Here is a 14549-nt window from a genome sequence, read left to right on the forward strand (position 1 = left end):
TAGGTGATGATTATCAGTCATACTTTTTGCGTTTTATCAACTTTTATTTTCACCACGAAAATTTTGCGAATTTTTTTTGCTGAATTTTAATGGTAAGTGTTTTACAATTATTTTTCTATATCCAACAATTTTGAACATTTTGAGATGGTTATTAATGTTATTATACCATTTGAAAGCTAATGAGATACACTTTCTTTCTAACTACTTTTGATTGATTCATAATCACATTTTCATGCTCGATAAGCCGGGTGTCAATTACTGGCGCTAAAAAATGAAAAATTCCAATAATTGACACCATATAAAAAGATGTATTTTCTAATGTTTTTTCACCATTATTTTACCGATTTATTCAAAATAGTCTGATTAAAGTACGAGATGAATATTCAAGAAGCGATAAGTGCTGTAAAGTGAATTAGAAATTACATCTATTTACATGGCGTAAATTATTGGAATTTTTCACATTCTTGAAAATGTGATTCTGATTCAATCAAAAGCAGTTAGAAAGAAAGTGTATCGCATTAGCTTTCAAATGGTATAATAACAACCTCAAAATGTTGAAAATTTTTGGATGAAAATTGTAAAATACATTGTCAACTACTGGGGTGTCAATTATTGGAATGTCGTGTCAATTACTGGGGTTTTTTGGACACTTTTTGAAATGATCATAAAAATCTCAAAAATCCACTTACGAATGTGAAACACAAATCAAAATGTAAGGAAAACTGTGTTCTTTTAGATGTACTTACCAAAGTTTTCAAAAAAATATCAACTTGAGCTATAGATTGTTTTTTATCAAAAAGTATCAAAAATCTGTTCAACTACTGGCGACTTTACCCTAATCGAATTCTGAAATCGATTCATTTTTTAATTTTGATCCCCTACGATCAATTATTATACTCGAATGATCTAAAATCAAAAATCATTTTCTAACATCGATCCATTGAGTCCCAAAAATCGATTCATTTTCGATTTTCGATCTCATATGATCGATTATTTTCAATATGAAAATTCAATTTTAGCCACAAAAATAGACCTTGAGAAGCGTGAATGAAAAAAGTTGAAGATTTCATGTCATCAATCTACTCCGGAGGTCAAAAATAGGATATAAACTAAATTTCAACTTTCCAGGTCAGTTTGATAAAATTTTAATTTTTTCCATTTTTGGCCCAAATTTGAATTTTAAAAAATTCGCCAGTGATTATCAGCACCTGAAATTTTGGCTGATGGTACCTATATTTGGAGAGTCCTTTTAGGCTCCTCTTTGTCAGAATCAAAAATTTTGTGCCAATTGGGATACTTCCCTGGTCAATTGCATTGGAATTATTCTGTTTTGAAAACAAGTTTCTTAAAAATGGAGTTGAAAAATATCTGGGAATTTTTTCAAATTTTCAAATTGTAGACTTCAACTTTCGTATTCATCGTGAAAATTTGAACTTTTATAATGGAAGTTCCTATTCGAGTTTTCCTGATTTTATTCATCGCAATTTCTGATTTTTAGTTTATTTAATTCATACTCCCTCCCCCTCCCCTTCCTCCAATAAGATTTTCTCTAAGCTCAATCAATCTCGATTCTCGAGATTTCATTTCCATCAAAGATTGGCAGTTTTGAAAAAATTTGCCAATACGTAAAAATTCCCTGGATTTGCACCCCTTCTCTCCCTCCCTTGCAAACTACTGGAGGATTAGGCTGAGTTATTTTATACAAGGCCATCGAGGAGAACTTATAAGTACAAATTTAGCGAAATCGAGATTTTTTGATTCGAGTTTTGAATTTTACCCTCCCTTTTCCCTCCTCCTCCACGAATGATTCAAAAATATTTTTTCTTATTTTACGCTTTTGGAAAATTGCATTTTGGTGCTACAAAATATTTTTAATTTTTTTTTCACTACCCTTCTCTCCCCTCCCCTCCCACCCACTTTGGTTTGAAGTTTTGATCTGAAATAATGACCTTAGAATTAGAAATTAATTCAGGTCTTTTGAAAACTTCGTTACTCGAAGTTTTTAATTTTAGCATCTAAATCTTTTACAGGATCCTTAGATTGATTTTTAAGAATATCATGTTTAAAAATCTCCTTTTCCAAAATCTCAAATGCCCAAATTAATTTGGAAATTTCAAATGTGCGTTTTCAAATTATTTTTAAGTTATTTGAGCTAAAAATATATTTTTTCAGCAAATTCTAACTAAAAATTTCAAAGTGTTTCGACTTGACTTATCGAGAAATATGGCCAAATTGGGTTTTATACCATCGTTTGCTAACTTCAGCACTTCCTCGTATCTCATCAATTTTTCAGCTGCCCGATCAAATCTCTATTGGAGGGGGGGGGGGATTTTGAAAGTTTGTGGTGAAAATCGAAACAATCTTGCTCAAGTTACTGTGGCGTACTTCTTGAAAAAATCCAACATCCAAGAGGTCAAAATTTGCCCCCTCCCTCCACCCATGAGATATTCGTTTCTTTTTGTAATATTTAATAATGATACAAAATTGTGGAATGAATTTAATAAATCACTCATATTTTACTTTCTTTGACTGTTTATATGTAGATTGTACCTCATCGTAATGGTTGGAATCATCAACTCTACAACATGCTCGGAAATTCAGAGTCCAGATCACCGACGAAATGTTCTCCTCGAAGAATACATGCCACGAAGATTCGAGAAATTACTTCAATCCCTACCCGAAAAAATGCGAGCAAGAGACTCAGAGATGCGTGTGTGAGAATCCAGCATCATCTTTCATCTCGGCGACCAAAGTCCAGTAGGTAAATTTACATGTATAGGTAATAAAAATAGACTAGGATTATCGCGCAATTACCATCGCATCGCGTATAAGGGTGCGTCAGGAATCCGGTTTTACACGCAATGTTGCTGACCTATGTACCATTCACTACAATGTAACCTCTGCATATTTTCATCGCCCTGTGTAGTTACGTAGAGCGACGATGATGGTATCGTCTGGTTTTCATTAAAAAAAGAAGAGGGTGCGAAACTAGTTTTTCTTGTCTGAGTCAGTGGAACGTTTTCTTTTGATTTTTTGAGATCGCACTTTCACGTCTATTCCCACGTTCTCGTTAAGAGTAGATTACTTGGCTGTTTTGACCTGGGCAAAGGTTTAGTTCACCGAGTGGACTCTTTACAGAGTTGATCCATCGTAGTCAGAAAGGTCGAACTGTGTGGTTGTGTAACGTATTACTTACCTACTCTTAGTGATCTGGCGCAATGGTGTAGTTTATATTGTGACTCGTGGTACACCTGCTGCTGTCCCATTTAGAGAATGAGTCCTAAAGAGTTGCTCAGGTGGATGGCGCTAGTACTTAACCCAAGTCCGGATATTGGGCGCGTGCCACTATATGAACCGGATCCCGAAACGGGACCTTTGATGTGTTAATACATACAAGTATTTTTAGTAATAGAAATTTGAACTCGTGCTCGTCGGCCTTTCTAGCCCCAGTACAGGTAATTCTTATGTTTTATTCAAACGAAAGCATTTTAGATGGGTGCGTGTGGTTGTGGTTTCATCGACCCGTGTGTGTGTGCGTTACGGGATACTTACCAAACAAAGCATGGCCTACGGCTGGTATATGCCTTTTCTGTACCTACGAGTAACATTACCTTTTTACCAACATTATCTTTATCCGGTACGGAGCAGCGTGTAATAAAACGATTATTTGATGGCTGTAATGTGCGGTTGTGTACTTTTAGATGTGCTTTGCTCTGTGTAATGATTGCGATGTTGTACGTATGTGGGTACATGAGATGGTGTCTCCTGTGTCCTGTGAGAGTACTCTTCATGGTCTCTTTTCTCAAATTATTTTGATCGGTTTTAACTCGATGCTGTGGGATTTATTTTACTGCAATTATTATGAGTAGTGTTTTTAGTAAACTCTTCCTTTTTTGGTCGTATGTCCTGCTTTTTTGTCAAATTAGTCAAAAAATATTAATTCTTACCCTTTTTTTCCAAAATTATCAAAAAAGTTTTGTTTTTTGATAAAATTGTCAAAAAGTTTTTTTTTAGCCAAAGTTGACAAAAAAAATGTCAAATTTTTCTAAATTTGTAAAAAAGTCACTTTTTGTCTAAATTTATAGAAAGTCTCACTTTTTGTATAAGTTGTCAAAAAAATCTCAACTTTATCCCAAATTGCTTAAACACTTTCCTGCTTTTTTGCCTCAAAATCAAATTAAAGCATTGATTTTTGTCTTATCTGTCCAAAAGGTCGTTATTTTTTATGTAACATAATTCAGTTTTTTTTACCTAAACCAAGGGAAAATTCAATATTCTGCCAAAATTGCCAAAGAGAAGACCCATTTTCGCAATAATTCCCCTAAAGTTGAAAAAATTCTAATTTCTGTCAAACAAGTCCTGTTTTTTTGCAAAAATTGCCATAGTTTCTCAATTTTGTTTCAAATTGTAAAAAAAGTCCTAAATTTTGCCATAAAATTTATTTTGTTTTTTTTTGCCAAAATTGCTAAAAAGGTGGGTATTTTTTTTTGGCCAACAACGTTGCAGAAAAGTTGTGTTTCAACAATGTTGCCGAAAAACAGGTCTTTTTGATGAAAAAAAACATAACTTTTTCACAGGCTTGACAATTTTTGATTTTTTAATCTGACATGACCGATCTTTTTCGGAATATAAATTCAGTTTTAGCCTTAAAAACATACTTCTTGATCAAAAATCAACTAAATCGAACCTTAAAATTGATTAATATCGATCATAATCGAAAATCGATTACGTAATCGAACCCAGAAAATTGATTCAATTTCGATTTCAGATCTCTCGTGATCGCTTTTTTTGAGGGAAAAAACTCAATTTTTGCCTCATGAATAGATTATATTCCAATCGAAAATCGATTAATCGAATTCTAAAGTCGATTCATTTTCGAATTGTAATTCTATATGATCGATTGTGTTTGAAATTTAAAATCAATTTTAGACACGAAAATGAAATTCTTAATAAAAATCATGATTTATCGATCACTATGAAAAATCGATTATTCGAATGCAGAGAAAATCGCTTCAGATTCGATTTTAGATCTCTTGTGATCGATTATTTTCGAAAATAAAATTCAATTTTTGCATCAAGAATAGACCCTATCCCAATCAAAAATCGATTAATAAAATTCTAAAATCGATTAATCGAATTCTGAAATCGATTCATTACCTATCGAATTTTTATCTCATACGATCGATTGTGTACTAAATGTAAAATCAATGTTAGACTCAAAAGTAGTAGCATTCCCAATAAAAATCAATGGTTTTCCAAAATCGATTCATTTTCGATTTTCGATCTCATGCGATCGATTATTTTCAAATTGAAAATTCAGTTTTGGCATCAAAAATAAACTTCGTGAATTATGAATTATAGGCTCGAAATCGAAAATATACCTACTTCTCAAAAAAAAAATCGATCCCTATAGAAAATCGATTAATCAATCACTTAAAATCGATTCATTTTCGATTTTCGATGTAATATTATGATCGATCGTGTTCTAAATGAAAATTCAATTTTATACTGGAAATAGACTTCTTGATCAAAAATCGAATAATCGAACCCATAACTGATTCAAAATCGATCGATATCGAAAATCAAGCAATAATCGTATCCAAAAAATCGCTTCAGTTTCCATTTTAGATCTCCTGTGATCGATTATTTTCCAATTAGAAAAGTCAATTTTTGCCTCATGAAGAGTCCCTACCTCTATTAAAATCGATTAATCGAATTCTAAAATCGATTTATTTTTGAATTTTAATCCCATATGATTAATTGTACAAATTTGAATGGGCTAATATTAATATAAAATCATTTTTCGACTCGAGAATAGAATTCCCAATTCAAATCAAATAATTTTCTAAAATCGATAAATTCGAGTCCCGAAAATCGATTCATTTTCGATTTTCGATTTCTGCATGTGATCGATTATTTTTGAAGTAAGAATTCAGTTTTAGCCTCAAAAATAGATCTCAAGAAAAAACCGATCCTCATAAAAATCGATTAATCAGGGACCAAAAATCGATTTATTTTCGATTTTTTGATATACCTAATATGTACATATTATGATCAATCGTGATCGAAATGAAAAATGAATTTTATTCTCAAAAATGGATTTCTCGATTAAAATCGATTATTATATAAAATCGATTAATCGAATCTCAAAGATCGATTCATCTTTGATTTTCAATATCGAATGAAGGAGCGTGTTCGAAATAAAACCTTAATTTGAACTTTAAAAATAGATCTTCCATTCTTCCGATTAAAAATCGATTTCATAATCGAACTCTAAAAATCGATGTTTTCGATTTTCGATCTCGTACGATCGATCTTGATCGAAATTAATTATAGTAATACCGATTTTACCAAAACTGCACGTTTTTATTTTCAGTCTCACGAAGTGATCATCGATTTTTTTCAATTTTCAATTTCGATCAAATGTGATCGATATTTTTTTTCTGAATTCGCGCTTTTCGTTTTTGTTCGGAAAAAGTTGACTTTACGTTTTTTCCCCTCAAAAATCAATATTTTTGATCAATTGATTTTTTTGACAAATTGTTTTATTACCATACATGGTTTCAATATTTGAAGCAAATTTGGGTCTCGTTAACACCCCCCCTCCTCCTCCTCCTCCTCAAATCAAATTCGTTTTTTCGTGTCGACGCCTCGGAAAATTTTCAGTTTCCTCGATGGAAGTCTCTTCTACCTTCTTTCGCATCAGAATAGTATTGAAACTTGAATACTGTGATACAGACTAATTGAAATTGAAGAATTAAGTTTATTATTATTACAATTTCACATAATACATGATTTCTATTGATAGTTTCGAGTTTGGTTTTCTAATCTATTAATTTTTTTCATTACTTGCAGTTAGTTGTAACATTGATAACGTAGCGGAGCGTTTTTAACAGCCTTTAGCAAGGTCCGTTGTACCAGAAAAGATCTGCGGAAGAGAGATAGTAATTTATTAGGCATGATTTTATTCAAAGGAAATCTCATTTTAAAGATTTTTTATTGAGAAAATCATTGCTATTGCACAAAAAAACACTTACAACGTCCACCTCTGGCGTTTTCTGCGTTCATCGCGTCAATGTTATCAAAGTTTTGGCCATTGCCAGAACGTTGGTCATAAGCGCAAATTGTCGATTCTACGAAATTGATAGTGGCACAGAGAGCCGCTAGAGCTGGAAATTGTGCAAAAAAAAAGCCAAATTAATACCTAACCCAATTCTTCCAACTCGTTTGAAGACAGGTTGGAGGACTACCGAAGTGAACTTATTTTATGGTAAAATTATTTTGGGTCTGCCCAGTGAGTTCTAAAATGTAATCACAATGAAAATTCCTCAAAATATTCGCATCTGGTGATGTGATGTCACCATTTCAAAATTTATGAACAACGTTCGTTAAAAATTAATATAAAAACTTACCGAAAAAAACAGCAACAATTGGCTTCATAATTTCAAAAAACGTTTATTTTGAAATTAACAAAAATAAATATCACCGAACAGGTTTCAGTAAGTGTAATGATGACTTATGATGCCAAAGCCAGATAGTCTCCTATTTTATACTACAGGTGCTGGTCTTGAAACTACATTATAATAAAAAATTAATGCAATGTTGATGTGTTTATTACAGATGATGTAAACAATACCCAGAAGTAGGTAATTAGGAATTATTTAGAGAAATGTGAGAAAGTAATGTTCATTACTTTGAAATATGTCATCCGATCATTTCCAAAATATTAAATTACAGCACTCGTATTCGTAAAATAGATCGTAGGGTAGGTAGGTGTGTGTAATGATAGCTTTCAAATTGGTCGTTGGGGGCCCTATGTCAAAAAAATTTCAGGAGAAAATCATCGTAAAATAGATTTGAGCTTTTTAGAATTCTGAACCAACCTGTAAATTTTATCATAATTTGACATGGGTTGGTTAATAAGTGCTTCCTAAATTGTACTATTGCGTTTCAAATTGCCATATTTCTCGGTAACGTTTTATCTTAGAGTTGAGATGACGTTTCAAGGCATAAAAATTTATTTTTCTCTCATTTCTTAGTAGGTAGGTACGTGTTTTTACTTTTTATTATCCGAATTGTCACAAACGCTGCATCATAAATTACTCATATCTAAACTATAGCAGTGTACTGTCCTTCGGAAGGGATTGGTGTTTATAGATGGTACATACGTCTACCTCGAGAATGAAGTATTAAAATTGTTATTTTCCTCGGTAAATTATTTTTTCGTCTACTTAGTGATTCATTCATTAGTGAATGATTTTTTCCACTATATCTGAGTAAATCATTCACGACCAAATCATCTTCAATTCTTATTGATCGATTTGAAAAAGTGAGATTTTTCCACATTCCCTTTCACTACATAGATTTGATTAAATACAAGTACCTATTGATTTTGTAATTTTTGAATAATTGATCGATTCCGAGCAAATCGTTCGCGAACGATCTGAGTCCCATTTTTTAATGATGGATTGAATCTGTGAACTGTTGGTAGGTCGTCTGTACAGAATAGGATTTTTCAATGATTTATTCGTTCGCGAACGATTTTCCTCATTATGAGCAAATCGTTCACGAAAGAATCGTTCGTAATTTTTATTGGTTGATTGAAGAATTTTCCGTCGTTTTGTCTTGTGTCTGACTTTGATTCGATTTAGTCATTCAGACGTTCTCAAATGATTCATTATTTCTGAGCGAATCGTTCGCGAACGAATCATTAGTAATTTTGATCGGTTGACTAACATCGTTTCCGAGCGAATCGTTCGCGAACGAGTTGTGTCAATTTTTTTAATTACATGATTAAATCTGTGAACTTTGAGTAGGTCGTCTATTCGGTATAGGATTTTTCAATGATTCACCCGTTCGCGAACGATTTTCCTCTTATGAGCAAATCGTTCGCGAAAGAATCGTTCGCAAATTTTTATTGGTTGACTGAAGAATTTTCGTTTTGTTTCTGACTCTGCTTTGATTTCCAAATGAAAGTGATTCAGACGTTCTCAAATGATTCATCATCTGTGAGGAAATCGTTAACGAACGAATCGTTTGTAATTTTGATCGGTTGGCTGAAGAATCGATTTCTTAGTGATTCGGTGCTTCTAAAAAGATTCATCGTTACTCAGTGAATCGTTCGCGAACGATCATTCGCTATTATTGTTGGTTCAACTTACTGAATAGTGTTTCTTTGTTGTCTTGTCTTGTTGAAGCTGATTTGATTTACAAGTGATTCTCTAGTTCTAGAGTTATTCAGCGTTTCTGAGCAAATCGTTCGTTTAAGAATCACTTCCAGTTTTTATTAATATATTCAGTAGATTCGTCGTGCCAAAATTTTATGGTAATATCTTCTACACAAATACCTATCTGGTTTGATTAATTAAATCAAAATCGCGAGCTCCGTCCCCTTCAGAGAGAGGAGACATGTGCGTGGCTCTCAGTCTACAAAATTTTCTTCATGTCCCAAAATTCATTCACTATTGGAAAATTACTTTTTCTTGATATCAGAACACAGTAGAAAATTGAATAAATACAGATTTTAGTTGAAGAATTGAGTGCATTATTATTTTAATTTTACATAGTGCAAAGTTTCCATTCATTGTGCCAGTTTTCTGATCTGTTTTTTTTTTCATTTGCTGATTGGCGCAACAAGACAACCTAGTATGGTTTTTCTGACCTGCAAGGTCCATTGTGCTGGAAAACATCTGTGGAAAATATATATGTACTTTAGGATTTTTTTAACACCTTATTGCGAAGATTTTTTGACGAGGAAATAAAAATTCAATATTTCGAGTAAGATAAGGTACAAATATAAAAACTCACAATGTTTGCCTGCTTGGTTTGACTCATTCATCGCAGGACGGTTAGGGAAGTTCTGGGGTTGACCCGTATCGGAATCTATGGCGCAAATCTCACATTCTACGAAATTGACAGCGAGGCAGAGAACCGCTAGAACTAAAAAAATTCATAACGTGATTCGTTCTATACTCAACTGTCACGCATATTTCAAATAATCTAATGAATTGAAAAATTTTCGCTGTCGAGGTACCTATATGATATTCAAAGAGAGGGCATTTTCGAAAAAATCGTGTTTTTTTGCTGTGGCTCATATCTAACAAGTTGTGGAAAAATTGAATCAGTCCCAAAATATAGTATTTGAGGTTCTACGTCGCATCGACCTAGGTCACTGCCATCAAATTCAAAGACCACTTGGGTGCCACTAAGCAGTCAAAAATTTGCAAATCGCTCATTTTATGATAAATTTGTATTTTGAAATTTTTTTATATTTTGCATGAATTAAGTACCTATGCTAAAATAAAATATCAATTGATATTGCTTCGGAAATTTGGAAAATGTTTTAAAACGCAGTGGTGCCAATTTTCGGGTTATTATCGTTAATCTAAAAAAATGTAGACTATGCAATTGTGGCAAAATTTATAAGCAGCTTCGGTCTGTTGTAGGGATGTAGGGTTATTAAAAATTAATGTAAAAACGTACCAAAGAAAAGAACAACGATCGGCTTCATGATTTGTTTGATATTATAAAAAATAACTAAAACCAAACAGGTTTAAATGTACAATAAAGTGAGGACTAATGATGCTAAAGCTAGCTAGTCCCGTGTTGTATGTACATTATACTATTAAACTTGAAATAATTTTAAAACTATCACCTTAATTTTGACATGTTTATCACAGATGATAAAGCAATACCTAGAAAAATATAGGTAATTAGGAAAAAATTCTAAAAAGTAATTTTCATGCATTGAAAAAATGACAACTGTTCATTTCCAAAACATTGAATTCTAGTATAAGGTACCTAGGTACATATTTGTAAAATAAATTGTTTGTGTAATTATAGCTTTCAAAATCAGTCATTGGAGGCACTATCTGTGAAAATTTTCAGGAAAAAAATCATTGTTGCCTTGACCTTTTCAAACATGAATTGCATTTCTGCATTCCGACTTGGTAATATTATTTCTGGCAATGTTCAATAAATATTTAAAATAGGTACCCATTTCTGAGATGACATTTCAATCAAAACATGAATTAATTTTTCATACCTTTTTAATTCATAATGATTTCTTGATATCCAAATCATAACAGATGTCCCTTTTTGCATCATGAAATTACTCAAAGTTGCTTCATTGTTACATCACAATCATCTTCATCATTATGAATTTATGATGTATCATCCCATGCAGGGAGTTACATAATCCTTCGGGTAAGAGCTTGACATTGTCCCTTGTCCTGTGCGCTTCTCAAGAATTCGCCAAGGCTGGGGCCCATTGCTTTGCAAATGGAGTCAGTCCCCCAGTTTGATGATTGTCCTCTTACTCTGGCTCCTTCCACTTTGCCTTACCCAAATATTGTCTCCATTGCATCCGCTCTTGTGACCCGTCTGAAGTATTTGAGTATCTAACTAAAGAGCACTGTAGATAGTCGTTTGGTCACACCAATTTTTCTCAGCGTTGATGCATTAGTTCTTTTTGGTGTCCACAGGACTCCCAGCAGCCAGCTCCAGCTTCACATTTCCATTACTTATGTTGATCCAATGCCAATCACTTTTGTGAATAGTTCATGTTTCTAATGTGTACAGAAACACTGGAACAGTGATGTGAAAAGACCAATGTGTTCACTAGTCAAATTGTAAGGGTCATACTTATTGCTGAATCCCTGCATACACATATTCTTCTCAATGGAGTCATTGCAGCTCTAGTGAGCTGGTGGTGGTGATGTACCTCAGCTTCATATCAGCTGTTGTTCTCAATGATGGACCTAAGGTAGGACAATTGCTTTACGACTTTAATTCTGTTAGTTTCCTGGATCTTTGGTGAGTTGTTGGTATGGTCTCTCAATTATCATATTTTGTTTTTGTCCTGCTCCTGTTGATCTGTAAGCTGTATATTGCACCAACTTCTTCTAGGCACTTGAGCAGCACAGACATGTACTCCACACTTGAGACCACCAAAGTTGTGTCATTAGCATACTGGAGGTTGGTGATCCATCTACCACCTATCAAGACACCTCCTTGCCATTCATCAGCTACATCTAGGTCATCTATGATCTTTTGCAGCGTTTTCCCAATGATGTATTCTTCATAGATGTGGAATAGAATAGGAGACAATATGCAACGTTGGCACACTCCTTTTGCTGGATGAAATTTTCCTGATGTTCTCTTGTTGACCCAGACATCGCCTGATCCCTTCTCATACAGGTGTTTGATCAGCCACACTAGATGCTTTGGAGCACCTATCTCCAGCAGGATTCATCACAACTTCTGCCACTGAACACAATCGAATGCTTTTTTGTAGTCCACAAAGCATAACACTGCACAAACATACCTAGAACTCATAAGATTTTCTCAATGAGCATTCTGAGGTTGAGGATTTGCTGTTTTGTGCGCCTTCCTTTGATAAATTCTGCATATTCTTGAGGTATTTGAGACTGCATGTGTGGATACAAACAGTCATACATAATCTTTAGATGCACCTTGTTAGTGTGTGCGATCAGTAATATGGTGCGATAATTCTCACAGCTCTCTGGCAAACTATTTTTGTACACAGTGATGTATGTTGACTGGGTCCAATTATTTGGCCACTCCAGGTTTGCCACATGTTATTTCAGAAGAGATGAATTTTTTGGATGACTTCAATATTTCCAGTTTTCAAGACTTTGGCGGGGATGTTGTCACATTCAGGAGCTTTATTGTTCTTCAGATAGTCCATAGATTTTAAGAAATCTTTATATGTATTATAAGATTGAAGGTTCACACTTTTTGCCATAAATTCTTGAAGAACTGATTGTGGTCAGTCTTTTCCTATTTTCATATAAGTTCCAGAGTCATTAGAAAATTTTGTGAAACAATGAAAGTCCAAGTTGCAGCACGTTGCACTTATACAATTTCGCGAGATTTTTTCAATTTTTAGAAAAGTTAGGATCTGAAGAGGAAGGGAGGGGGTGTTACAGAGGTTAAATCAAAAAATGAGTTGATATTCGTATTCAGCACCTTTGAAAACGTATAAAACGATGTGTCACACGATATTCCTCAGTTTTTTTTAAATCCTGAAGGCAATCCTCCCCCCTCTCACATCGATTGCTTGGTGAATTTTACCATGAAAATGTATACCCCTTGTACTTTTTACAAGTTTTCAGCTCTGTCCCCTTCAGGGAGAGAAGGCATTCTAGAAAATTTCCGTCATTTCCCAAAATCCATTCATTGTTGGAAAATTAACCTTCCTGGCGTGAGAACAGTATTGAAAATTGAATAAATACGGATCCATTGAAGGATTAAGTGCATTATAATTCTAGTTTTACATGGTGCAATGTTTCTATCGACGGTTACAGTTTTAATTTCTATTTTTTTCAATTTGCTGATTGGCACAACATATGACAGCCTAGTGGGGTGTTTCTAACCATCTCTAGCAAGCTCCATTGTGCTGGAAAACATCTGCAGAAAAGAGATACTTTATTATAATTTTTTTTTTTTTGAAAAACCTTATTGCAAAGATTTGTTTGACAAGAAAATGAAAATTTAATATTTCAAATAAGATGCAAAAAAAAAGCACTCACATTCTCCGCCTGCTTTGTTCGCAGCATCCAACGCATCACGGTTATCAAAGTTTTGGGGCTTATTAGAACGAGCATCTATGGCGCAAATTGTACATTCTACGAAATTGACGGATGCACAGAGAGCTGCTAGAACTGGAATTTATTTTGAAAAATTCATAACGTGATTCGTTCTCTACTCAACTGTCACATGTATTTTAAACATGCTGATGAATTGCAAAATTTTAGCTGTGGAGGTACGTATGATCCTCAAAGAGAGGGCATTTTCAAAAAAATCGCGTTTTTTCTTGCTGTGGCCCCTATCCAACATGTTGTGGAAAACTTGACTCAGTCCCAAAATGTAGTATTTGAGATTCTATGTCGACCTAGGCCATTGCCATAGAATTCAAAAATTACTTTTAGGGTGCCATAAGCAGTGGCAAATTTGCAAATTGCTCATTTTAGGGTAAATTTGTGTTTAGAAAATTTTTTCTCCGTTAATATTCTGCATTAATTATGCTAAAATATCAAATGATATTGCTTCGGTTTGGGAAATGTTTGACTCGTAAAACCCAATGGTGCCAATTTTCAGTCAAAAAATGCATGCAATTGTTGCAAAATTCATATGCAGCCTCGGTCTGTTGTATAGGGTTATTAAAAATTGATGTAAAAACTTACCGAAGAAAAGAGCAATGATCGGCTTCATGATTTCAAAATACGTTTGGTTTGATATTATCAAAAATAACTAAAACCTAACAGGTTTAAATGTAAGTACAAATGAGGACTAATGATGCTAAAGCTAGCTGGTTCCTGGTTATATATACTACCGGACTTGAAATGAGTACCCAATTTTATAATTATCACCTCAATTTCTATATGTCCATCACAGATGATAAAGTAATACCTAGAAATATAGGTAATTAGGAATTAAAATTCGGAAAAGTAATTTTAATGCTTTGAGGTTTGAAAAGATGTCAACCGATCACTTCCAAAACATTAAATTCCAGTATAGATATTCGT

General features: G+C 33.6%; 2 long non-coding RNA genes across 2 annotated transcripts; both read right to left on the reverse strand.

Moving 5' to 3' along the window:
• Nucleotides 1-6743: 6743 nt before the first annotated feature.
• On the reverse strand, nucleotides 6744-7708 carry LOC135843950 (uncharacterized). The gene is made up of 4 exons (XR_010558418.1): nucleotides 7694-7708; nucleotides 7413-7573; nucleotides 7038-7169; nucleotides 6744-6928 (listed from the first exon to the last, which is right to left on the reverse strand). It is a non-coding gene; the product is annotated as an uncharacterized LOC135843950 (long non-coding RNA).
• Nucleotides 7709-9521: 1813 nt separating this feature from the next.
• Nucleotides 9522-14366, reverse strand: LOC135843949 (uncharacterized). The gene is made up of 5 exons (XR_010558417.1): nucleotides 14208-14366; nucleotides 13554-13685; nucleotides 10483-13431; nucleotides 9808-9939; nucleotides 9522-9689 (listed from the first exon to the last, which is right to left on the reverse strand). It is a non-coding gene; the product is annotated as an uncharacterized LOC135843949 (long non-coding RNA).
• Between the last annotated feature and the right edge of the window lie 183 nt (nucleotides 14367-14549).

The sequence above is a fragment of the Planococcus citri genome, chromosome 4 (genome assembly GCF_950023065.1).
Source record: "Planococcus citri chromosome 4, ihPlaCitr1.1, whole genome shotgun sequence".
Lineage (NCBI taxonomy): Eukaryota > Metazoa > Arthropoda > Insecta > Hemiptera > Pseudococcidae > Planococcus > Planococcus citri.